Below are 27837 nucleotides of genomic sequence, written 5' to 3'. Positions count from 1 at the left end.
TCCAATTTCATGGTTTCTTGTTTTATTTCATCAAACGTTTTAGAAGGGCCTGAATGATTGAAAAGGAAATAATGTGATACGTAAATTGGTGGGGGCCAATCTTTCCTTTGTCCTTGCATCTCACCAGGTAATGCATGATAAACAAGTGGTTTACAAAACCGTCAAACACAGCGGTGCTTATTTGTTCGTTCAGGCACAGCTGGGTACAACAGACAGCGAGTCAGGACATTGTTAAGAAAAAACGCTGCGTAAGCGTCCACGAGTAGAAGGTAGCAGCAGTGGGTAGATGTCTGCTCCGCAGCGATGCTGATAAAGTGATGACAACCAGAATGTCACTATCATCCAAAAGCCATTATAGGGAGACGAGTTAATCAGCTCCGACAGAGTGTTTTCAGAGCTGTGTTTCTTCTCTGAGGATGCAGCAGTCACAGCAGGTAAACACCTGAGCAGCAGGATCCCATTTTCCACTTCATTGAAGAGTCCTTTTGTTGTGTAGATGCACAAAAGCATAAAAACTCCAGTTTCACAAACCCCGCAGAGCCTTTCAGGTTGGGTAAGGACACCCAGCATCCTCAGCTGTAAGTATAAAAATGGCTGTTGCCTAACCTGATCTCAGACCTTCCTTAGACAGCACTGCTCCCCTCACACTGTCTGTGGGGCTGGGATGGTCCAGCTGTAGCTGCCACTCACGTTGTTGTCAGGTTTCAAGTTAAAAATGAACCGCCTTCTTGACAGAATGAGCTGATATTTTTCTGCACATCCAAATATTAAATGTTCTATGGTGCACACCATTTAAACTCTTTCAGCGCATCCATCTGCTCTGTTCTGTGTGCTGCCAAACATTACTTGGATCGTCTTTGTGACTCAAAGTCAACTCAACAGTTTTCACTGGATACAAAAACTTAGCCCTGATGGCTTTTATAAGACTTGTTCTTGTCTGTCTTACTATTCCTAATGCACCACCGCTGCATCCTGGCAGAATGTAGAATGCTTTGAAAATGCGCTGCAATTACTTGACCTTAGTTTTGTAATGCAATAATTTGTAAATGTAGGATTTTACGAGACAGACGATGAACAAAATGTAATATTCCAACAATTTAGCAACAATTTAACTATAATAATGATAAATGTGGAATTATTTCAGGGGAAATGTCACAGCTAACCGTCTAAATAACTGGAATTCTGCTGCAACAGTTTCCTTATTGATTTGTAGCTTGGTTTTTTTGACTAATAGCTGAGTTCTCTGCAGAACATGTTTTAAAGCCCCGGAGCCTCCATCAGGCTGAGCTCATGTAAATATGAAGCCCTTTCAGAGTCAACAGATGTGGTGAGAGGCAGAGGCTTTATGGGTCAGGGAGGATTACAGCTCCCGCTCTCTTTCACTGTCCTCTCATCCCTTCATCTCCTTTTCAGTTTTTCATCATCTCTCCACCACCTCCTTCCCCCGCAGTCTTTGGCGTGCTGCCATGTTCATGCCACTGGCAGGTCATGGCTGACAGATGGCTGGACGGTGAGGGCCAAGGCTATAAGACACTGGGCTGCATGAAACAGGACGGGCCCCATACATTATCGAGACTCGAGGCTGTTTCTCATTTTTAACCTTTCGTTGCCCGGGGGCGGACTGAGGGAGAGGGCTGTCGACATTTGAACAAAAACCCTATTTGCTTTAGACGTACTGTGACATTTTGAATTCTCGTGTGCTGTTTAGCTTTTCTGAGGGGCTCTTGTCACATTCTGTGAAAGCGAAGTACCTTCCAGAATCAGACGAACTTGTATGCCCCACCTCCCCTGCAGTTTGACAAGTGTCTGCTGAAACAGACCCTAATTCAAAATGTCACCATACCTTATAGAAGAAAAGTTGGCTATGATGTGGGCCCAGTTCTGATTATATACAATCCCTGTAACTCCAAGAACCCCTCTATTAGCAGGAAATGTCCGCACTTCTAACACAAAAACAAGAAGTTCAAGAAGCACAACTAATTTGAGTTTTCACGTGTTCTTCTCCAATTTAGAAAATCTTGTGCACAAGCTCGACACTCTTCAAGGAAACCCAATAACATTTAGATTGAGATCTGGTGAAAGTTGCTGCCCGACTCCCTGTCTCTAAGATTAATGGCACCACAGCCTCGAGTCCCCATCTCCACTACTGCTTTGTTCTACAGTAGAGCTTTTATTTAAATGCTTACCTTGCATTATTGAGCGCATTGGCAAATGCAAATAACACCAAGTCTCGTTGTTGTCATGATTGGCTCTTAACTTTGAATCCTCACAGTTTAACTTGCAACCCTAATTATCACGCACTGCTCCATGGCCCTGCTCTTGGCTCTGTCTTCCATTAACATTACCCTACCCATCAGCCACTCACAGCTGTAGGAAAAGGGATGCAGTCAGGCAATCATAATCCAGTCCAAACACCAGCTCGAGTCTTTGCCCCCTCTAACCCAATCTGCTCGTTCCAGGCACAACACCAGCAGCTATGTGTTGTTTACATGCACAGCAGCCTCGTTAAACAATGACACAGAAAATAACACAATATCTTAAAAATAGAAAGTTGAATTCGCAGGCAATAACACTCAACCTTTGTCAGTTCATTACTCTTAGGGGTTTTGCCATTACAGTTGTACTATGACCGTACTGACTGTGAGTCGTATTCATGAGCTGCGTAATTACCAATTTCCCAGTTGTGAATAGAGTTTGGGTCATACCACCCTGTTACTGTTTCAAGTTAGGAATGAAATTCTTCTGACTCTCTAATACATCGAAATAATCTTAATAATATACCGGCAAGAACCTCGAACCAACATGTGAATGACAAATGTTTATTGATAATTCAGAGACAAGCTAGGCCAGAACCTGTGGTTGAGAGAAGGTCTCACTGAGGATTGGTGGCAGCTCCTGGCAGGAGGCTGACGATGTCGAGATTTCACTAACAGTTAGGAAAAATGGTCCTCAGTGCCTCATTGATGTAGCAACTATTACTGGGAGCAGCAATGTAGGCAGATGATGAAATGAGATAAGCAACGTGTTCATTTGGCAGCTTGTACTGAGAAAGTTGATGAAGTTCAGTTAGTAATGAGTAAACATCACTTGCCAACATATAAAAACCAAATAGTGAAGCTGACGAGAGAGAAGCGCAGAAGATTTTTAAAAGGGAGTGTGGAGATTTAAAAAAGAGGGCATCCCGGTGCCAGAAATGAGAGCAGGAACATTTTCAAATGGTTTCTGGCTGGAATGGCGTAATTCCTTAAAACAGCATGTAATGTGTTTGAAAAGTGTCAAAAGTTTAAACTAATCACCACGGGGTGCTAAATCCTGCTGATTAAAAAGGAAGCAGTAGTAGGTGAATGCTTGAGTAAAAATATATAAATATGTTTAATCTGAAGGAAAACAGAATATCTCTTGGTGCAGAAGACTTCTCCAATGTCCACGTAGAGTTGAGAAAAATGACAACAGTTCAGTTTCTGCCATTTATTTATTTTCCAACAGTGACTGAGAGATAGAAGAGAAGGTCCCGGCCTGTAAATACACTGGCTTTACTGAAAGCCGTGAAGATTGGATTTTACAATCAAGCGCCAGATCAGGAGGTGAGCTGAGGGGACTCCAGATTCAACCTAGTCTGCTAGACTTGATTGGTTTGAAGATGAGTTTACAATTTCCTACAGAAACCATATTGTAAGACGGTGCACACCTTGGACCATCTGTCATCCCATCCATGGGAACACATGTATACAACTTTTGGTTGCCATCTTTAATTAAAATTAAATACTCGGTTTTGGAGATGGCTGAAGATTTGGCAACCTGGTGACAGATGTGGGAGCAGACACAACTAAGAAGTAGAACAGAAAAAGTCCATCCAGCAACCCACGGCCTGAAATGTTAGATGAATTATGTTGAAAAAGGTGAAAATGAAGAGAAATGTATCTGGCAACCTGATACCAGACATGGGAATAATATTTAACCAGTAGAAGTGAGAAAAGATTCTGGCAACAAAGTGTTTTGAATGTTGCTGGAACAGTTTTTAAAGTGAATCTGGCATCGTGGGGCCAGTACTGGGAACCAAATGTTGAAAAAATAGGATAGAAAAAGTGAAAACTGGCAAGGAAGAGGTAGTTGAAGAAGTACCATGTGTGCTCTTAGCAGAAATGATGGAAGTTGGAGGCTCTATCGGATGGCAGGTGTATTGGATCGTGAGGGGTCTCGCCTTGTGATCACTCTCTGTTTGAGGGCTGTTTGCGGACTGACTACAACGACGTGGGGAGACCCAGTTAGTAGTGGTCACTTGAGGTGAGCTGGCATTCCCAGGAACCTATTTCTGAATCACAGGTGAAGAAGCAGGAGGGAGCTTGAAATCTCGATAGCAGTAGAGAGAAAGTTTGGCTGGCAGATGTAACTGAATGGGTTGTTGGACTGTGGGATAATTTGGCTGCCCGATGGTTCCTATCCTCCCGTGGTGTGTCAGATGTTGGCAGGAAATTCTTCAGGTCCTTAATTTAGTCTGAGTGCTCGGTCTGTGCCGCTGAATCTTTGTCTTGGTGCTTGGAGTTGAGCAGATTGTGTGGTCTGGTCCACTTTCCTGCTGTGGGAGGCTGCTGCCACATTAATGTTGTGGCTACTCTGTGTGTGATTTTTAACTTGTTGTTACTGTTGTCTTCTGGTGTTCGGATTGGTCAGGTATCATACTACTTGTAGTAAAGACAGCTGTATCCCATCAGCAGGCAAATAACGTCGAAAGCTGGGTTGAGCAGCCCCGATTCTTACTACAAGCTAGCAGTCCTCCTCTGTGGATAAGCAATGATACATGGTTTTAATTGATAGGAACAAATTTCCTGATCTTACAGACAATTATAATTTTCTGTCTAATGAATCCTGGACATGAGGAGCATTAGGCAGTAGCTGCTGGAAATGTGCTGATGGTGCCAGGACTGGGATCATAAATATACCAGCAGGCCTGTCAGGACTGCTGGGAGAGCGAAGTCGTGTTTGAGTTTACAGATGTAGAAGGTTTGGATGTCCCCCGCCTCATTTGCCATGATGTGCAGCATCACGGAGCCTGTAATGCAATCCCACTCCTTACACACACACACACACACACACTGTTCTGTACATCACTTGCTATGAGAGTTACACTTGTTAATTAAGTCCGGGAGATGCAGGGGGGGCTGCTTGTCAGTGCCAGCCAATTCATAACGCTGTGTGAGTGCGAAGCTCTGCAGATGGTGGGAAGCAAAAGAGATAACAGTACAGTATGTTTCCATGCCACAGTTAGATATGGACGTGAGCCAGACTTTTTTTAAGCAGGTTTCTCTTAATTGGAGTGTAAGCTTAGCAAGTTTGTCTCCTGATCCAGGTTCCATAAGTAATTGTTGTAAGAAGCGACGTTTTTGTGGATGTTAACTGGAAGCTCCTGATAGCAACTGAAGTACGCACAACCGACATTTATAGATTTCTTTGTGTGTGTGTGTGTGTGTGTGTGTGTGTGTGTGTGTGTTATGTCAAGTTGGGTGTTTTCAACCCAAGTTAATAACTGTCCAAGTGCTAAGTACGTCACAGCAGCTAACACTGCCCTGTTGTAGAAAGACAAACCAAGCTTTTTTTTAAATAGTTTTTCTATCAGTACTAGGGCTGCCAACCGTCCCTTAAAATACGGAATCGTCCCGTATTTAGAAACAAAAGTACACGTCCCGTATTGAGCTAATAAGGGACGCACTTTGTCCCGTAATACAGTGAGAATCAAAAGTAGTCTATAAATGTTAATGGAATTAACACTTTGTTTGAAAACATAATTCCCAGCCCCTCTCCTGCTTTGTGACCAATGAGCTGACAGCACACTTATGACAATTCGAGTATGACAATTCAGATTACCGCTCATCTCATTGGTCGAGGAAAGGTCGCTTACGGAGAAAATACCGGAAGACAACAGATGACCACAACAAGAAGCATGGCCAACAGGGAAACAAACGCCGACACTGCGGTGCAAGTCTCGGACGACAGTACACCTAAAGCTGGGCAAACACTGTGCGATTTTTTCAGTCACGTTATTCAGCTCCTGCTCAAACTGCACGATTGACTCGCAGGTGTTAGAAGTTGGTAGGTCACGATGCAGGTCTCACACTATACCGCCCGATGCTCTGATGCGACCTGAGTGCTCACACTGTGCCTCCATAACATGAAGGTTATAACAGAAAATCTGTCGCTCGCTCTCTCTGTCTTTCACTCACACAGACACACCACCACCATCAACTTTGCTAAATTGCTAATGAAAAACATTGATCAGGCAGCTGTGATTGAGCAGCAGAGTAAATCCAACTATTTTCACGTTTGTTGTGGTCGTGATAATTTTGTGAGGCCACATCGAAAAGGCTCGGATGAGCTTTCCAAAGTTCTACAAGTTGTGCCTCCGTCGCTTGTGTCCAGATCACACGCTGCACAGCTGTGCTGCTCCATCTTTTTCACCGATGTTTACGTGTTTGCGCATGAGCAGTGTGAGCAGCTGCGGTGACACCCTCACGAGCGATTGATGATCGGGAGCTGCTCGAGTTGTTAATCGCTTCTCGTTACCCCACGTATACTACACGATGCACGATGAAGGCCAAAATCGGGCCGATCACCAAATCGGTCGCACGACTCAAAAATCGTCTCAAAATGGGCCAAAAATCGCACAGTGTAAGCCCAGCATTAGAGCAGCAATGTTTGTTCGCTCAGAGAAAGAAAAATAGGCTGCAAAAGTACAGGGAGGACTGGGAAAAGGAAAACACCTGGCTGGAAAAGTGCACGATAACACCTATAAAGCGCACTGCACTGTGTGCCGGCGCACTTTTTCCATAGGCATGCTTCTAGTGGTGGGCACAAGAAGAACATGAGGGGCGTGAAAGCTCGGGGAACCCTTAACCAATTTTTTGTCCACCAGGCCACGCAGAAGCAGATATGGTATGTAAACACTGGTTTGTTGTTTAAACCCTCTGGTTAAGGTTAATATGAGCATGTGCAGTGAATATCAGCGCTATGTGGCCAGAAGTGTGATAATATAATTTATTTTGTGTAATAAACAACTGCAAGGATAGATGATTACAACAAATAGATGACTAATACATAAAAGTAATACATAGATAAATAATGATGATGAGTTAAGGTGCGTAATCATGGGAACAAGTGGGTTTACAAACAGGAGCAGCTGATTAGCTTTAGAAAAGCTGAAATAATACCTCAACTGAAGCCAATTGTAAATGTAAATGCACTAAATGTGCACAGTTACAAGAATATTTTTCGTTCTATTGCTTTCTATTAATTTATATAATTTTAAGTTAAGCAGGACAGAGTTCTTTTAAAGAAAGATTTACTTATATTCTCAAAAGTTAAGCATGACAGGCTTCTGTTTAAGAAAGAGACCTGTTTTACTGTGTTAATGTTGTCATTTTGAGCTAAAAATAAATGGCTAAATGATCATTTGTTTCCCATATGGTCATATCACAAAGAATATGCATCTGCTTAAATCAAATTCAAGTCAAATGGTTAAAAAAATAATTTCACACACAAAAGAGCTACCACACTGGGAAGGGTGAAGGGTGAAGACAACTGGGTTTCCCGGCCCTGGCCACGAGGTGTCCCTTATTTATTTTTCAGGGAGTTGGCAACCCTAATCAGTACCTTTAGTGGCTCCATATTGCAGTGACTTACAAGGTTGTTGGTTTGATTCCAGCTGGAGACACAAGTCCCTTTGGATAGCATCAGGAATGTGCTATCCAAAGGGATAGCACATTTTTCTGTGTTTAATTTTACTTTTCCTTCATTTTTTCGCGAGTAGCACATGTCTCCTTGTGTACGACCGACAAACCTTACTGGACATAAAAGACGGTCTTTCTTATAACTTTCCGGAGTTCAAGTTTTGCAACACGGACGCTCCGTTTGCAGACCCCCCATTCATCTCACCTGAGACGCCTTTGTTCTCTGGCCCTGGAGGCCGCAAACGCCGACGCAGAGGGAGAAGATCTGGCGTTCTGGTTCGACTGAGACGGCGCACTTACAGACCACCGTTACCCAGTTTATTACTGGCTAATGTGCAGTCTCTGGAGAACAAGCTGTGCGAGCTTCGGGCACGGATCTCATTCCAGCGAGAGATGCGGGACTGCTGCGTGATCTGCCTCACAGAAACCTGGCTATCGGACAAGGTACCGGACTCCGCAATACAACTACCGGGGTTCTCCGTGCATCGCGCGGACAGGTCACAGGATCTTACTGGGAAAAGCAGAGGCGGTGGTGTGTGTTTCATGATCAACAACAGCTGGTGTGATTATGCGAACGTGCACCCGGTCAAATCCTTCTGCTCACCGGACCTGGAGTACCTGATGATTAAGTGCCGGCCATTCTGGCTACCGAGGGAATTTACAGCAGTGATTATTACGGCTGTTTACATTCCCCCACAAGCCGACACTGACCGAGCACTCAGGGAACTGTACAGCGCGATCAGCAGCGAGGAAACCGCACACCCAGAGGCAGCGTTTATCACAGCCGGAGACTTTAATAAGGGAAACCTGAAGAAAGTCTCACCCAAACTCCACCAACACATCCACTTTAACACTCGTGGAGATCGGCTACTCGACCACTGCTACACCTCTTTCCGGGATGCGTACAAAGCCCTCCCCCGCGCCCCATTCGGCCAATCAGATCACCGCTCCATCCTGCTCCTGCCCGCCTACAGGTAGAAGCTGAAACAGGAAGCTCCAACCCGGAGGGCGGTGCACTGTTGGACGGACCAATCGGAGTCTGCGCTGCGGGACTGTTTTGATCACGCGGACTGGGAAATGTTTCACGTGGCTGCTAGGGACATTGATGAATACACAGACTCAGTCTGTGGATTTATCAGGAAATGCGTGGAAGATGTCGTCCCATCCAGAACAGTCAAATCCTTCCCAAATCAAAAACCCTGGATTAACGGAGATGTTCGCGCGGCACTGGCGGCACGGAGCACCGCCTTTGCCTCCGCGAACACATCGGACTACAAACACGCACATTACCAACTCCGGAAGACGATCAAAGCAGCCAAACGTGAGTACAGGGACAGGGTGGAGCAACAGTTTGACAACCCGCGGAGTATGTGGCAGGGACTAAACACGATCACAGACTTTAGAGGGAAAACCAGCACACCGCAGACCACGGCCTCTCTGTGTGAGGATCTAAACGTATTCTACGCTAGATTCGACACAGCGAACACCATGAGACCGGACAGTGTGCGCACCGCGGATGACGTCAGTGCGCACACTGTGTCTGAGGAGGATGTGCGGAAGTGCTTCAGGAAGGTGAACGCACGCAAAGCTACTGGTCCGGACGGGATTCCCGGCCGCGTCCTCAAGTCATGCGCGGCTCAGCTGGCTGGAGTGTTCACGCACATCTTCAACCTTTCCCTCTCTCTGTCTGTAGTCCCAGCCTGCTTCAAAATGGCCACCATCGTCCCTGTACCCAAATCCTCCACCATCTCCTCATTGAACGACTGGCGACCTGTAGCCCTGACCCCCATCGTAAGCAAATGCTTCGAGAAGCTGGTCAGGGACTTCATCTGCTCTGCACTACCCGACTCACTGGACCCTCTACAGTTTGCATACCGCCACAACAGGTCCACTGATGATGCCATAGCCCTGACACTACACACTGCCCTGTCACACCTGGAGAAGAGAGACACGTATGTGAGGATGCTGTTTGTAGATTACAGCTCAGCATTCAATACCATCGTTCCCTCGAAGCTGGACAGGAAACTGCAGGATCTAGGACTGAGCAGCTCCCTCTGCAGCTGGATCCTTAGCTTCCTGTCTGACAGACGCCAAGTGGTCAGACTGGGCAGCATCACCTCATCCCCCATCACACTGAACACTGGTGCTCCACAGGGGTGTGTACTGAGCCCTCTCCTGTACTCACTCTACAGCTACGACTGCACAGCCACTAACAACTCCAACATCATTGTGAAGTTTGCGGACGACACTACAGTGGTGGGTCTTATCACCAACGGTGATGAGACGGCTTACAGGGAGGAGGTCAGCGCCCTGACCCACTGGTGTCAAGACAACCATCTCACCCTCAACGTCGCAAAGACAAAGGAGTTGATAGTGGACTTCCGGAGGTGCAGAGAAGTACACACCCCCATCACCATCAACGGCGCTGCTGTGGAGAGAGTGAGCAGCTTCCGGTTCCTTGGTGTACATCTGGCTGAGGATCTTACGTGGTCAGTACACACAAACAAAACAGTGAAGAAGGCGCAGCAGCGCCTCTTCTTTCTCAGGAGACTGAAAAGATTCGGCATGAGCCCCCGCATCCTCAGGACCTTCTATCACTGTGCCATTGAGAGCATCCTCACTGGATGCATCACCACCTGGTATGGCAACAGCACCGCCTACAACTGCAAAGCTCTCCAGCGAGTAGTGCGGTGCTCTGAACGGATAATTGGAGGTGAGCTTCCCTCCCTCCAAGACGTCTACAGGAAGCGCTGCCTGAGGAAAGCGGGGAGGATCATCAAGGACTCCAGTCACCCCAGCCATAAACTGTTCAGACTGCTTCCATCAGGAAGGAGGTTCTGCAGCATCCGATCCCGTACCAGCAGACTGAGAGACAGCTTTTTCCATCAGGCCATCAGACTGCTGAACACTTCATAGACACCTCAGCTTCACTACTGGAACTTTAACATTATGCACTCCATACTGTACAGTAACGCCACTTGTTTTGCACATGTCTCACTCTGTATATTTTATTTTATTTATATTATATATTTTATTTATTGTTTACTCTATTTAATTTGTAAAATATGTGTACACACACACACACACACACACACACACGTAGAAAAATATTTAGTATACACATCCAGAAATGCATATACTATTATATATTGTACATATATTTATTAGTTTCAGATGTAGCCATTCTTGTATTTTGCTTGTTTACATTATTGTATTTTGCACAACTCTGTTGCTTGTGAAGCTCGCACACAAGAATGTCACTCACATGTGCTGTACCAATGTACCTGCACATGTGATGTGACAATAAAAGTGATTTGATTTGATTTGATTTGAAATGCATCCACTGTGAAACTACTAAAACATGCAGAGCTTCCTGCACACCTTAATTTAATTATTGTATTGTTCACACACATTACAAACACATTCTGTTGTGGTGAGGTTGGACCCTGAGCAATATTAACAAGTGCTCATGTCACTTCAGCAGTTTCTTATCATTCACGTCATTCAACAGGCATCTCCAAAAACGTTAGAGCACTTTTGCAAATATGTGATGTCTTGATGACTCGAGCAGATATTTGAAGTTTACACAGAAACATTCTTCGAGAAAATATCTTAAAAGTTTATTTTGTGATCAGACAGAGTAATATTTCAAACTCCGCCACTCTGTGTTCCTCCGCCACTGCCTCGTTTGAGTTTTGGACGAAATGCATTCTGGGATATTGCATTTCGTCATTTCGAGCTGATTGGAGACCAGAACAGCCAATCAGATTTTTTTTTGCATCCAAGTCTGTGATTGGCTGGTTTTGTGGCACAAATATAACGGTGTAGAGAAAGAGTTGAGCGCGCACGGGCAGAAATGTTGAGAGCGCGAGCAACACATCGTGAGCGAGCGCAAATACAAAAACTGAGCGAGAGGGGCTGCTGTTGTGTGTGTGTGTGTGTGTGTGTGTGTGTGTGTGTGTGTATAACAGCAAACACTGAAATACAGTTTTTGCAGGCAGCAATGAATTTTGTTCACTCAAATTTAGCTTTTTTTTGCTCAAAATAAATTTCTCCTCAAAATGCAACACTTGCACCTGCAAATTGTTTTTACATGCGCTCAGAATAGTGGCACAAAAATAACGCCATAAGATTTTAAAAGAAATCTGATTTTGACTGCATGATATTTTTAGTAAGTTACTTGGTGTATTTGGGAGGTCACAGATATGCTGATTCTGTGTCTTTAGAATAACCAAGTTTTTACAGCACGTTATTTGCTTGTGGTGAACACAACATTGTAAAAAATCTATGCAAAGACTCCTGTCTCTCTGTTTTAATAGCCAAAGCTCACAGTGAGTCAACATGCATCCATAGAACCAAAGAGAATCTCCTCCTAACCTTCACCAAGTGTGTGAATTTAACCCACAAGTTGCTTTCGCACTCTGTAACATGTAAGTATAATACTGTGCAGTGTTAGATGTGGTTTGTAAGAGAGGAGATTGAGTGGAGCAGAATGTCAGTGACTGGAATTCAATTTCCTAGAATCATGTATCTTCGGGATCCTCCCGCAGTCTCAAACTCTGCATCATTAATTCAATTCTCACATTTGAAAATCTGTGTTTGTATTTCAGCAACAGTTTTTCAGTAGTTGTGGCCAAAAGCATGTGGCCTGCCTGCTCCTAAACACACTGACCTGTCCCAGGTGAGACCTCTTTCCCCCCGGTGATGAGCAGTAAATGTGTCCCAGCGCCACAAATGAATAATATATGAATCCCTCTGGAACGTCTGAGGAGGCTGCCTGATTAAACGAGTCTCTGAGTGTACTGTGCGTGCACGTGTGTGTGTGCACGGTGTGTATTGACTAACCAGTCACATCTTTCCTTGCTGCTATCGGTGCAGCTGAGGTCATCTGTGTCTGTGCTCCCCCCAGGTCAGCACATTATCTAAATGATTTAATATCACTGCAGCTGCTACGACCCTCTCCTGTCATTGTGCAGTGGAGTAGGCAGACTAAGCACTCTAGGATGAATTCTGAATACTTAATCGAATTTTTTATTGCTTTTGTAACAAAGTTTTGTATTACACAGATCATGAACTTTCCCTCTGTGCTATATATGTAGCTTTGCCATGATAATAGAAACAAAACTATGTTGTAACAATACTGTAACAACATCTGGTTTTCACTGTTTGACTGTCACAGCTGGAATACTTCATGATATTGTTAAATTCTTCATGTTAGCGTCAAACTGTGAGTGATTCGCTTCTTGCACATCACTTTGTAGCTGATAGTTGGTCGCTTGCAGGCCTTCCAGGCTCTGGTTGCCTTAGTAAACCACTGCTGCATCAAGCACTAGCAACCAGCTGGCAGTCCTGTTTGGATTCCCCTTAACCCGGAGACTGCTGACTTTGTGCCGCCAGCAGTTATTTTAGTTAAGGGAAAGAAAATAAAAAATTGCAAATAAAATAAGGCCTTCTGTCACTTCCTGTGTGGATGTCTTTGCACCACTACCAAAGATTTGAGAAAAGTCAAAGGTGGAGCTGCCAGGAACCCATTATCCTCCAGTGCTGTCCGACCACCACTGAACTGGACACATGAGCTGAAACGTCAAGACTGGGTCAAGAAACATTAGAAGAGGGACTTTTCAAAGGTTTTATACAGTGATGAAATGAGAGCGACACTTGGTAGACCAGATGGACGGGCACGTGGCTGGATGAGTGACAGGCACAGAGCTCCAATCAGATGTCAGCAAGGTGGAGGCGGTGCATGGGCATGGGATGGTGTTAATAAAGATGAGCTAGCTGGAATGCTGCTGAAGATGGACTGAAAACCAGCTTCCAGAGACGCACCTTAGAACAGTGGTTCCCAAACCTTTTGTTTTTGTGCGCGGACACACACTTCCTCCAACCACACACGCCCATATTTTGCTCCATTGCGGTTTCTTTCACACCTCAAACATTTAGTGAACAATTAAGCAAATACAAGTAATCTGCAATAAATTACAGGTAGTAATAAAATAAACTACTAACTCTTTTACGCTACGTCCGCACCTACACGGGTATTTTTGAGAACGCAGCTGTTTCGTCCACGTAAACGGCGTTTCGAGTCACCGAGATTTTTTCAAAACTCCTTTTTTGCGTTTACGTGTGGACGAGGAATACAGAGTTGGTCACGCAACATCAAAGGTATGTGTCTTTTTTCACGTCACGCTGCGCGCCACGTTATTGTTTACATGAGATGAATTGCAGATAGAGACAAAATACTGTTAATCTGATTATCTGCAGGTTTTACACACAGTTACTGTCCCTCCATTTACAAAGGCAGAGGCGTCACGATGTGATTATTTTATGTGTAGATGTTTTTTTCCTGTGTAATAATATTCAACATTGCTATCAATGCATTTATCAAAAAATGCCTCTCTGTACAAAATGGGTTCAAAAACATAAACAGCTGTGGGATCCTGTTTGTCGGTGATTTGGACAGGGGGAACAAATCGTGGCAGGATCAGCCTGATGTTATTCGTATCCCGCTGTAACTTTACTGTATAAAGAGCTAACATCTCCAACATGTCAGGAGTAGTTAGTCATTACAAGAAGTGTTTGTGAACTAAAGATCAAGAATGTGGGATCCTGTTTGTCTGTGATTTACACAGCCCAGCGCTGCTCCCGATGCAGGGAAAACCAATCCTGCAGGGAGACCTACCTCAGCACTTGTGCAGGTGAAGATTTGCTTCACCATGTTTTCTAGTCTTTGGCTTAGAATGAATTTGGTTTGGAAACATGTTCAGCGATGCTTCATCTCCTGCTTTGCGTTTGTGTGGGCGCCCCGTGCTAGCAGTGTCCAAGCGTTGGTTTTTTTTCCCCTTTTCATACCGCGCCCCCCCTGCAATGGCTCTGCACCCCCCCACCCCCCAGAGTAGCGCCTAAAGGACTTAAAGATGAAAGAATAATGGCATGCCCCCACCCCCCCTTCTCATCTGTTGTACCTTCTGAAACAGGTAAATCACTGTGAAGGAAAACTTCTCTGTAGGTTTAGAGTAGGTTGGAGGTAGGTTACATCAAACACAACCCGAGTAACTTGGCAATCAGTATAATGTGATGAACACAGTAAAAGGTAGTAATGCATTAACATTAGCTTTGCTAATAAGGACCGGCTCATGTTGATGCTTTCCTGTTAATACATTAGTCCATCGCTGCTGTGTTGGACATGATATAGAGTCACAGGAGGATGAGAGAGCGTCTGGGTTTCTTTCTCTTTTTTATGCTTTAAAGAACAAAGTTTGCGAGTGTGTTCCAGACTGGAGGGAATAACTGTGACACTCTGTCTTCTCTTCCCTCTGTTTTTATTCATTATATTCTGCTTTGTATTGATTCACCGTCACAGAGCAGCACCTGGGGAAAACTTGTTTGCTGCTGGCTTTCCAGGATTCTGCAAACTCAGGTTTATGATTAAATATACAGTGAAACAGGGACTGTAACTGTTTAAATACTGAAAGATTAATTATGGGCTCAGCCAGAACAACATTTCCTGCCTACAGATATGTGCTTTGCTGCTCCGGCTGCGGCGTCCATCCAGGGAACAGCGCTGTAGTGCACAGAGAGTCTTTTAACACAGAGTTCATTTATTTTGTACACTTCTTTTCTTCCACCTGCTTGGAACTCTGGTATAAATCTGCAGATTAGAGAATAATGATCTGGCGACTCGGGTGTGCCTGTTTGTAAACCTCCGTTTGTTTAAATGGTCAGCAGGGGGCGACTCGTCGTATAGAAGCCTTTGGCTCATTTGGTACCTCAGTAATTACTTTCCCAGTGACCTTATAGACTCACTACGTCCAATATTAATGAATCTGGTGGGTATGCTTTTGGATGGTCACTACCATATGAGGTGTTCCGCAGATACTGGTAAGGATGTAAGGCTTCACCTCAGTTCAAGGACATCCGCTGCAAAAAGATAATTAATGCTTCTTTTTCTTTTGGCGTCTCCCTTTAGGGATCGCCATCTTCCTCCATCTCACCCTATGCCTAACATCCTCCTCTGTCACACCAGCCCTCATCATGTCCTCCTCTGAGGTCTTCCTCTTTTCCTCCTGCCTGGCAGCTCCATCTTCATCATCCTCTGTCCAATCTATCCACCCTCCCTCCTCTCCACATGTCCAAACCATCTCAGCCTCTCTGACTCTGAGCTGTCCCTCTGATGGACTCATTTCTAATCCTGTCCATCCTGCTCTCCCCTCAACAAAGATCTTAATATCCTCAGCTTTGCCACAGTATGCAAATTTTGTTCTTTATGATTCACAAGATTTTAAGCCGGATGCCCTTCCTGATGCAACCCTCCCCGGTCGTCCAGCCTCAGGACTGGCTCAAAGGGTACAGCGGCTCATAGCCCCCCTGTGGAGGGTTAATTTATATAAGTGAATATTTGTCAATTTAGTGGATAACCTTAACAGGATAACTGTTATTAATGGCAAACAAAACATTTCACGTATTCAGAGGCAAGGCAGGGCATGTGCAGTGTAGTTTTAAATGAATCTCGTGTTTTTTGAAGCATTGTCTGTGAAATAGTTTTGCATTCATAGTGAATTCAATAAGGACACCACGTCTTGCAGCTCTGACTTTAAGAGTGAAGCCGGTCTGCTGCTTTCTGGCTGTTTCCACCAAGGACACTGAGATGCCCCGGGTGTCTCCCCCCCCAAGCAACCCCACCACCACCACAAACCCACAGCTCCCTCCCTCCTTCTGTCTCCCACACACAATCACAAACACAACAAACTCATGCTCACAGAGCAGAGAACCGGTCCACTGACCCGCAGTAGCTGTCAGATATTCCTTGCTGTCTCTCATGCAGATGAATCAGACCGCGAGAGAATGAGGAAGGACAGGGACAAGTGACAAGACTATCTGAGTAGACAAGACTTTGTGTTTTTCTTTTTAGAACAAAAACTGCTGTGGGCACGAAGGGGGAAATGTAGGATGATTGATTGAAGAGGAGGATGACTGTGAGAAGGAAGACATGAGAAGAACTGCCCCGTTCAGTCACAGAAGTAATAAAATGTGTGTCGTAATGAGGAGGTTTTGTTTTCTGAAGGCCAGTAGCAGTCACCTTGTCATTGTGCATTATAGTGGTGCCCAGCATTACCCTTTTAGCAATCACTTACAGCACCGAGGGACACGGCGCAAGCAAAGAGAATGTCCTTCAGACTCTGTCATGCATTCAGCTCTAAGAAATAACACCATGATTCAGCACCAGCCAAATGAGACAGCGTGTGTTACAACTGAATGTAACAATGAGGAGTTTCTGCATTTTTGAAAAGCTTCTCCAGGACTTGTTTGGATGCCCCGGCAGCTAACGTCACAGCTTGTGTGTGAAAGAAAACTGAAGCAGCTGCCGTCAGGACCACATGAGAAAAATCACTCCAAACAGAAGATGTCCAGTGATATTCACGTCGCAGCAGGCACACATCGCTTTGATGTTACAATGCCCACAACCCACTGTGGCATTTTCTCTGAAAAACACAAAAACAAGGCACCGCAAATGTCAGAGGGTCACAGAGTGCACTTTGACCTTTATCCAACTTTGTCTGCAAACACTAACACTATTTCCTCTTGCACTTATCTTGACCTGCAGCAGCAGGAAGTCACATGTAGACCTGGTCCTGGAAGAAACGCCTAATGAAAGCAGAACACTCACAGGAACACGGTCGTTTCATCTGGTCTGAGCTTTCAAGTTTGCAGATGCATTCTGTTGCTCTGTTAAGACTCTATCAAAGCTGAATTCATTATAAATGCAACGTCTGGAGCCGTGCATCAAATCTGTTTCACTTTAACGTAAATCTGAGAGACTAAGGCCAGGATAAGAGTCAAAGTCTAAGCTCTGGTTCTCTGAAATAATAAAGTGCACTCTACTTTTATTGTTATTTATGCATGCATTAGAATATTACTAACACTGAACAAATGTCCTACTTTTTAAGTACTTTTTAGTGCCGTTATAGGTCAACAGTTTCCCCGAGGCCCTTTTATATTGTAAGATGAAGACTGACCCGCAGGGTAAAAATAACATGAAAGCGTGATTTACGCTTATAATAATATTTTTTTAGTTTTAACAGCAGCGCATACCTGAGGTTGACCCAAGCTGGCAACAGTTCATGGTGCATTAGTCACTGCTGTTCACTGCAAGCAGCACATCACGATTCCAAGCAGGCGCTGCTATAAACGACAGAGTTGGAAATGAACGTTTTGCTGTGTGTGACGGAGTAAGGAACGATTGCTGCTGTGATGCTGGATTCGTAAAATGGTTTCAATAGTTTGCGCTTTTCGAAAGTCACTCATCGTACTTTGACTAATATGTTAAAAGCCAAAATCCAGTCAGAAAACCAGAGATTAATGCACTTGAAGTAATAACCGAGCCCTGCGTATCGTTCGGCCCCCTATAATTTTAATATAGTTTGTACCAATGGGAAATGAGTGGCGTGCCTTTTATTAGCTTCCATGAATCATTCCGTGTACTACCTTTAATTTATGTGCTGGTGCTTGTGTGGCAGCTGAAATGAAAGTGTGTGACTCACGTTGGCACCTTATCAGTGAGATTAGCTTGACTGTGAAACACTGTGATGGATATTAGTGCTCAGTGCTGAACATACAAAGCTCTTCAGCTCACACAGAGAGCTCCGCTCAACATTAGTGTGATTGATCTGCAGAGTCAAAGGAGAAGTATTTTCATTTAGCACCAAATGGCATGCATGTTTGGGCGAGGGATATTAATCTCATAGAGTCCGACTCCTGATTGTGCATTGTGCCCACCCGAGAGGAGAAGCGAGCGTATGAGCTTATTTCATCCAAAGAAGGCTGAAATGCTGCCAGTTGGTTGCTGGTCACACTAAATGCTCGCAAATCAATGAAACAGCTCTTGGACACATTTCTAACAAAATCACAGAGCCTTTAAAACAGTTCGTCTGGGTTCTTATGTGGTTTTGTTAAACACCCAGATGAGAATTTTTGCTCTCACCCTGGAGCTGTAACTTATTTGACTAAATTAGTACTCTTATGATGTGCAAATCAACCAGGAATAAGCCCATTGTGGGCTTAATAAACCAGGACATGTGGTAGATTGAAAAGACAGCCTGGTGCTTAAAGCTGAAATGAATTTGGCAGATTCTTAGGACAACAGGGCAACTTAAGTGCTGCTTTGGCTCCAGTGTCAATAATGTGCAGAGGTATTCTGAACTAGTGGCAGCTGCTGAAGTGGAGGGAATACCTCTCTAATAAAGGAAGGAAGTGCTCTTCTTGTCCATCTTTCTCCAAGCTTGGCACATATACTGCTGCTGACACAAGTGCACCGAGGCTGTTTGGAGGCAATCACTGTGTTAAACCTACTACCTTTGTTGCTAGGCATCGTATTCAAAAGGGTGATTTGGGTTGCCCTTCTCTCTGGGTGCCCTTAGGGCTGGTTGACGTATACTAGATGTCCGTGGTAGCTTTGGACACTGATGCAGACTTTCTATGTTCTTCTTTTCTTTCTCTGTAACAGTATTTAAGCTTTTAGACTGGCACCAGAGGCATTATATGAGGAGGGTCATGCCAGTCACAGAATCCTGAATCTAAGGGACAGTTCTGAAATGCTAATGGTTGTGGGCGTCCTGTTCCTGCCCCAGAGAGCCAATCAGCAGCTGAAACAGATTATCCAATCATGCTAAACTGATGAAATCGCCCAGTAGAGATTCACACCGGTTTATGCTTTACGGAGACCGAAGCATGATCACACAACTATTGCAAACATAAGCAATCAACTTGTGATCTTGTTGCCTCTAGAAATGGATGCAGTGAAATAATAATGTGAAATCTGTTTGTGGCGATTAACTCCGATAAATCTGCAAAAATTGCAAATCTTCTTCCGTCTGTTGCAAATCTGTTACCGTCTACATACACAGAAATTCACATTAAACAAAAATTCACTTGCTCACATTCAGAGTCCGACCAGAGCCTTATATGTTCGTCTGGCTGCAAGTGTTTGGAGACAGGTTGCATTTGTAGTGGAAATTGATCACCCGTAGATTGAGGATGTTGCATATTCAAACTCCGGGAGATCAGTTGGTTGCAATCGGATTCTGATGGCAAAAAAATCCCAAGAACACAAACACAATGACTGCGCAACCACAGTGGTGTCCTCTTTTTACTGAAGTGGACCGAGCTATTAGCTGCGTGGTAACAGTGAAAGAACAAAGTATACGAGGGAGATGTACAGTGCAACTACCAGGGGAAAAGAAGCTTATTCAAACCTTATTTGGAGACACAGTCATAATTATTTTAACCATATTTTACTGGTGAGTCCATACACGTGTACTGGTGACAATAGAAATAAAAGCTAATATAGATAATGCTTTAAAATCAGTAAGAAGATATCATTTTTAAAGGGCTGCTGAGCTGCTTCTAGAAGGATTTTGTATATGCTTCATGCTGCAGGAGTCAAACTAACCACTGTTTCAATAAACAGAGGTTCCCAACTCAACAAATAAATACCTGTTGCTATAGGCTGCACATTGCTGGACACCATATCTGCTGGCTTGATATCTCCGTTAAGCTTGATCGCCTTAAGATATTTAACAGAGAGACTGCATAGAAATAACTTTCCTTTAACCGCTTAACATCCACCAGGCTGCCAGTGACCTGTTACAGCTGGGTTGTAGTTATCTGGAATAGCGAAGGGGAAACCAGCTGAACTGCAGTGCTAAAATAAATATAAGGGAGCTGAACTGACAGGTAACATTTTGTAGTCTCTGAAACGGTGTCTGTTTAGCATGTAGCTAAATGAAACCTATTCCTAAGACTAGTTCATTGTAGAGCTGGGCGATAGAACGATAACGATATGTATTGCGAAATAACCTTTTCTCGACAGAAAAATTAAACTATTGCGATAGGCCTCATCTCTCTTGTACTCTTAAATAAAAAAAAGAACAGCCAATCCAAATTAAGTAGCGCAGAGCCGATCCAACCAATCACAGCCGCAGCGTCACGTGACTTGTTACGTACAGCACAAGTGCCAAGCCGCACATGTGTATTTGTTTGGGAAGCAGCCAGCCGCCGTGCCGCCCGGGTAACGGAGGAAATGAGTGTGCCGACTACAGAAAAATCAACCGAGAGCGTGACCGAAGGTTACCGAAGAGAAAACAGATGATGGTTCCAACGCCGGAGAGATTGTCGAGCGGAAGAGCCATAGAAGTTCCGTAGTGTGAAGGTATTTCGGCTGTTTCAAGTCTGACAAAAACAGAGTAGCGCGCACTGTAAATTGTGCCGAAAGCAAGTCTGGAAATACAATAAAGCGGTGCAGCTCAGTCTCTGACTGGAAGCGCTAATTCGTCATTCGGCTTTTGTCAGACTAAAGTAACTGTTAAAACTGTTTGAAAAGCTCAGCTATACAACAAGGAGAGATTGAGAATTTCCTTTTAGTTCTCAGTTTATTTGATATTGACAAAAGTTAGTCAGTTTTGTCTGTTCTTCTGTAAAACAAACTAAGATTTATTTTTAGAATTAATATTTTGTTTCTAAGTGGAATTGACAGTTTAGTCTGTTTCGTTTGTTCTATTTTGAAACTTAAACGCTTTAGCGGCTGCCTTTTGTGTAGTTTGCAATATTTGCCTTTATTTATCTGAAAAAGTCTCATGTTCCTTAAGTACATCTACCCTGTTGAACTTATTATGGGAAATAAATATTTAAATAAAAACAAGCTGCTGATTATTTCACATTTTACTTGTGAGCAACGGCACATTTAAATCTTACAAATATAGTTATTTGGCTTATATCGTGATAGATATCGTTATCGCCTGAAATGAAAAAAACATATCGTGATATGAAAAAATCTCATATCGCCCAGCTCTAGTTCATTTTCATGTTCGGGTTTCATGAAGGACAGTTAATTGCTTTGTGTTTGTAGGAATCTGCTCTTGTGTTTTTGGCACAGAGGCTTTGTCACAGCGTGTGAGGTTGTTGCACAAATTCAATATAAATATATACACGGGCAGAGTAAGTACACAGCTGAGGGTTAAACCCAATTATGTCCCCATTTGTTTTGTCACAGGGACTAGTCACAAGTACATAATTGCATCTAATCTAAGCATTATCGTGGCATAAAACATGATACGCCGAGGCCTCCAGCCATCACTGACAAGGCCAGACGCTCAAAGACCACAAAGGGACTCTTCAAAACACATTTTCTCTTTATTACACGATAGTCACAAAACTAATCAGCAGGAGTCTAAAAGTGGAAATATACCCGAATTCAAATGAAAATCAGCCCATGAAACTATTTGGTTCGTGGTGCCGAGTGTGGACTCCAGATGGTAATTCATTTCTGGGCCATATCGGCAGCTGTCTGTGGGCAACATTTGGTTTTGCCTGACAGCGGTGATTCACAGTGAGCACGGCTGCCTTGACTCAGCCAGATGCCAGGTGTGCTGTGACATTTGGCCCACGTCTAACCCAGAAAGCACTCGCTCTATGTCAAGCCTCTGCAGCTCGCATTGACTTTAGGCCTGTGTCTACATCTGCCCGCAGTGCCAAACCTGAGCATCAGGGTTAGGCCCAGATGTGTTCTACCTCTGGGATTTTCTTTTGGCTCAAATTTCTAACTTTACCTCCTTCTGTAGGCACCATGACGCCATCGATCCTACAAGATTTTAGTGAAGAGGCAGAACGATGGTGTGCTTCAGCATACGCTTCTCCCAGTTTATTAATGTAAGCTGTTTTTCATCGTTGACTCCAAAGTCTGTGATACGATTTCTGAGTACTGTTGAATTCAAGTCTCCCCAAAGCCGTTTATTGTGTTTGTTTGGTTTTTAACCTTTTTCAGATTTGTTGCTGAATGTATTTGAGAGGCATATCTTTCTCTTCACACTTACTGGTGTCACGGTCAGCTCTGACAGCGTGAATGATTTCAGGGGCTCGGGTTGTGACGGTGAAACGGCTCCTCCGATTCCACCACCTGGCTTTTGTAACTGTTTGCCTTTGAGTTTTGTCACTTTCTCCAGGCTACAATTACCTCTTTAATCTTTATGAACCTCTCTCTGTTTGTCTGGGTAAATGAGCTAAACCTCAGACTGATTTGAATGTCTGTATTTCAAGCAACAGTTTAACTCTTTACCGTACAGAGAACACAAAAGTCTGACATGTTTTAAATCCTCTCCTCTTCGTCTCTCTTCTTCCCTCCTTACAACAAACCTGCTGTTCTGCTGCTGTGTGCTAATTGGCTTCCCGAAGCGCCAGTAACAGAGTTTTTTCTCTCTCAGTGTCTCCAGGGTCTCTTCTTTTAGAGAACATGCATGCCCTTCTGTTCCTCTGATTATGCCCCCAGAACTCAAGCATATTGCACTCTTAAAGCAAACACACTGCTGCAAATGCAAATGTCTTGTTCAGACGAAGGAAAAAAACAAAACAAAAAACCTTCCCAATCTGTTTTTGTTGAATATTTTAAACGCAGCAAATGCTGATGTGTGCTAGGAGGGGGGGCTGCTGGACGGTATTGTTTTGGGGGTAGCAATTCATTTGCATAAAGATGACATTTCTCTGGATCTAATTTGTTTATTTCTTTCAACCAGGAATATGCCGAGGGTCACAGAGGAGGAAGTGCCACTTGTTATTTTGTTTGCCTGTTTATCCCACAGCAGTTTTTACTGCCTGTTTAACATGATTTTAACTCGCATAAATCTAAAAACTCTTTGTTTTTGTGTGTGTGTTTGTCCAACCATATGTTCTGCACTTCAAACAGGTCATGTATTTTCATCATAATGGCTGTGTAGCTAATCGGCTATAAAAAAAAAGTCTTTTCTTTTCTCTAGTTATTATCTATTTTTTCCAGATTAAATAAAACTGACAACCACGAAAGTTTGCAGATCTTTCGTTCAGGAAGGCCGTAAGTCAAGCTAGGTTGGAACTTGAGGCTGGAGATTCATGAACACGTTTGTTTAGCATGGCTTTGTTCTACTATGTCTTTTGCCATAGATTTATATCAAATTGTGTTTGTTGTGTTCAGCTCTCACATTAGTGACTCTACTCTTTCTAATGGCTGCAATGATGCAACCCTGTGGCTGCAAAAAACACCTCAGCTGACCTCGATGAACCCACGTGAGTTCATGGACTCAGTCACTGCTTTCATTTTCTTACCGATTTACAAATTCAAAAACGCAGAAATATTGTGTTTTACATCTGATTGCCTCGAGCCCTTATGACATCATCCCCACTGTGCACTTGAACATATAAAAGTGATGAGCACCTCTTTCGTTGAATTTTGAGTGTTTTAATCAACTTTGTTGCATCTGTGGTGTTCCCGGTCAAGAGTGATAGGAAATGAATGGGCACCCACCCCCCACCCCCCCCTCACCTTTGGCCGCTGACCCCCTGAATGGCCCACTGAATGACAAAATGAAAGGCCCACTTTTACTACTTACTGAACAACCCACTGAACTGAATTTGGTGGTGAAAAATGTTTCTTATGTTAATTTAAGAGCTGTTAAAACTGGTCACTTGTGACCAGGAATACTAAAGTAAGGTGGTGGGGGTGCACACAACAAGAGGGTTGTAAGTAAATTATTAAGTTCAGTTGCGAATAATGGTCACTATAAGGGTCATAAAGGAGGATTGTTCAGGTCAGTGAGTGTATGTTTCACAGGGAGAACCAACTCCCTTTACAGAAATAGACTGAACTACTGCTTGTTTGGATAAGTTTGGCCATAATGCAAGGTTGATGTGGGCTTGTTTTGCAGTCACATGATCTGGGACGTGACTTTGGGTTCAGTGAGTTGACCGTGAACTCCTCTGTACACCAAAATATTCTAGAGTCAAGGTGCTGCAATGGCTCAAACTCCGCTGTAACGGTAAAGAAGTGGGGCTACAATTCCTCCATAATGCTGCGATAGATTCCTTATGAAGTCATATAGAAAATGTTTACTTCAGGTTATTCCTGCTAAAGGAGACTCTACAGCCTGTTCTCCTGTGCAACTTTCTTCATGATGATCTATGGAGTAGTTATTGTTATTGATAAACATAAGCTGGCCATTAAATCATTAAATTATGGCATCCTGCTTCTTTAATCTCTTTTTGAACTTTGTTAAATTTTTTTCAAACTCTTTTAGAATTAGAATAGAATAGAATTCAACTTTATTGTCATTGCACATGCACAGGTACAGGGCAACGAAATGCAGTTTGCATCCATCCAGAAGTGCTTTAGTGATATAGATATATTACAATATATATTAGCAATAATATAGATATGTGAGTATATTACAGAAATGGGTCTATTATGGTATGTTATAATGTACACGGTATGAAGTATGTTGTGAATATTCTATAACTATAAGTATGTACAGGCTGTAGTGAGTACAAGCTATGTACAGGCTATGAACAGGATATAAATATGAAAAACTATACAGAATATGAAATAAATAACTTTACAGAATCTGGGATATACAGCTATACAGAAATGGGAACTATGCAAGTTGTAAACAGTTGTAGGATTAAAGATTATCGAATGTACAGAATGATTATTTACACAGAGCTATACAGTAGTGCAGTTAAGATAAGTGAGGGTGTAGATAGTTTCTACAGAGGCTTTATAAAGTGCTAGTGGTTGTGAGTGGTGGTTCAGTCCATGTTATTATTGTGTTTGAGGGTACAGTTGTCCATTGTGGGTGTGTGTATGTTCAGTCCATGAGTTTAACGTGGGTCAGATGTCAGGAGGCAGAGTTCAGGAGTCTGACAGCTGTGGGGAAGAAGCTGTTCCGGTACCTGGTGGTCTTAGTCCGGAGGCTCCTGTGGCGCCTCCCAGAGGGCAGGAGGGTGAAGAGTCCATGTGATGGGTGACTGGGGTCTTTGATGATTTTCCCAGCCCTTTTCAGACACCGCTTCCTGTAGATGTCTTTTATGGCAGGAAGTGGTGCTCCGGCGATGCGCTGGGCAGTTTTCACGACCCTCTGCAACGCCTTCCGGTCCGAGGCAGAGCAGTTCCCGTACCAGACTGTTATACAGTTGGTCAGGATGCTCTCGATGGTGCAGCGATAGAAGTTCACCAGGATGTCTGAGGACAGGTGGTTCTTCCTCAGAGTCCTCAAGAAGAAGAGGCGCTGGTGAGCCTTCTTGACCAGCTTGGAGCAGTTGGTCGTCCAGGTGAGATCCTCGGAGATGTGGACTCCCAGGAACTTGAAGCTGCTCACACGCTCCACAGCCGTCCCCTTAATGTGGATGGGTGGATGTGGGTCAGCATTCCTCCTGTAGTCCACGATGAGCTCCTTGGTCTTCTCGGTGTTAAGCAGCAGGTTGTTTCTGTCGCACCACTCAGCCAGACGATCCACCTCCTCCCTGTAGGCGGCCTCATCGTTGTCACTGATGAGGCCAATCACCGTGGTGTCATCTGCAAACTTAATGATGGTGTTGGAACCATCAGCAGGTCTGCAGTCGTGGGTGAAGAGGGAGTAGAGGAAAGGGCTCATCACACAGCCTTGTGGTACACCGGTGTTCATTGTGATGGTAGATGAGCAGCGGTTATCCAGCCGGACATGTTGGGGGCAGTTGGTCAGGAAGTCCAGTAACCATTTGCAGATGAGGGAACTGATACCCAGGTCTGTCAGTTTCCTGATGAGTTGTGAGGGGTGGATTGTATTGAATGCTGAACTGAAGTCTATAAACAGCATTCTGGCGTAGGTGTTGTTGTTGTCCAGGTGTGAGAGGACAGAGTGCATTGCGATGGAGACTTAAAGTTTAAAGTGTAACAATGGTCGACAGGAAGAGTAGCTAAACTTGTAGCTTTTGCTTTCCCTAATAACAGAATCATTTCCCCGAGCATACAGTAAGTGTTTAGCTTACCTTGGCAAACTGTGCTCACACTACACTGGTGGAAAGTGAATTTAGAAGAACAAGGAACATAACGACTGACAAAACACTGCATAATCAAGCAGGTGTTGTGTCTGATTGGTGTTATCGCGTGACTTTCAACTTGATGCCAGCGGTTTTCATCCGTTCTTGGACGGCTGTTTGCACGCTTTGATTTATCGTCTGTTTTTGAATTGTTCCTTTCATTTGCTGTTTTAACAAGTGGGGGTGTGAGGGTGGGGGTACGTTCAAGCAGGCACGTGTATGTTCTGAAGCGGCCAACGTTCTCTCATCTCACCATGAAACAGATCCAGCTGTTTTCAGAGTAGAACGAGCACATTCGAGAACACAGTATCATCTGTGTATGATAAGAAAATCTCTCCTCGTCTTGCGTCTCGTTTATTTTAAGAAAACTTTTCCGAGAAATGTCTTTTACAGCAATCATATTGTCCCGATCATCCTCTCGTATGAGACAATGAAACCTTATCAGTGCTGCTGTAATGTAATTAGTGGAGCAGTGGAGCCGTCTGTTGCAGCAGGGAGCCATATGGATTTACAGGAAGACCCACTCAATCTGTATTGATTTCTGAAAGTGAGCGATTGGAGAAACCAGACTTCAGTCGAGCTTCGATCAAAACGTAGAATTCCCTCTTGTCACGAACAATTCCCGTGGTGTGTTTTTTAAGGACACACTTGTTCCCGTGTGTGTTGGCATCACAGTATGTGCGTCTCCCCTGAGAGCCATTATGGATAATGTTTGTGACTGAGCTGAAGAGAGAAACGAGATCTGCTATCTTTGCACGCCCGCACAGACACAGTATGTAGACTGTGAGACAGACAGGAAGAAGGGATGGAAGTCATTTGTAGCGGCCATCGCACTATGAAGACAGCGTGATGGGGAGAAAATGATGGCAGATGGTTTTAAAAGGTTGTTAGCATGGTAAAGGAGGGAAATGGCTTCATAATGGAATCTGCCTCTCTGATCTTTAATCTGCAGTCTGTCAGATTTTGAGTCAGAGAGACGGCGCAGAGAGGGAGAAAATAAACACACACTGGATTATTCCACAGTAAACAATGAGGTGAGGGTTATCGCAGAGAGGGAGTAGGGACTTACAAAAGTCTGCTAACTGCAGACAGCAAATTATGAACAATGTCTTGCATCATCTTCTTCAAAGTCCTCAGCTGAATAGACCCTTTCAGACATCTGCTTCATTACATGAATGTTTTTAACCATGACTGTTGTATTTAAAGAAGCCCAACAGGAACACCAGAGGAGGACAATGAGAAACAC

At 43.9% G+C, this 27837-nt stretch overlaps 1 protein-coding gene across 2 annotated transcripts in view; it reads left to right on the top strand.

Moving 5' to 3' along the window:
* Window positions 1-27837, top strand: part of galnt18a (UDP-N-acetyl-alpha-D-galactosamine:polypeptide N-acetylgalactosaminyltransferase 18a) — a 184199-nt gene that overhangs the window by 61828 nt on the left and 94534 nt on the right. The window lies entirely within an intron of this gene.

The sequence above is a fragment of the Maylandia zebra genome, linkage group LG7, assembly GCF_041146795.1.
Source record: "Maylandia zebra isolate NMK-2024a linkage group LG7, Mzebra_GT3a, whole genome shotgun sequence".
NCBI classification, from domain to species: domain Eukaryota; kingdom Metazoa; phylum Chordata; class Actinopteri; order Cichliformes; family Cichlidae; genus Maylandia; species Maylandia zebra.
Note: the sequence above shows the minus strand (reverse complement) of the source record. Positions and strands in the feature narration are given on the sequence as shown.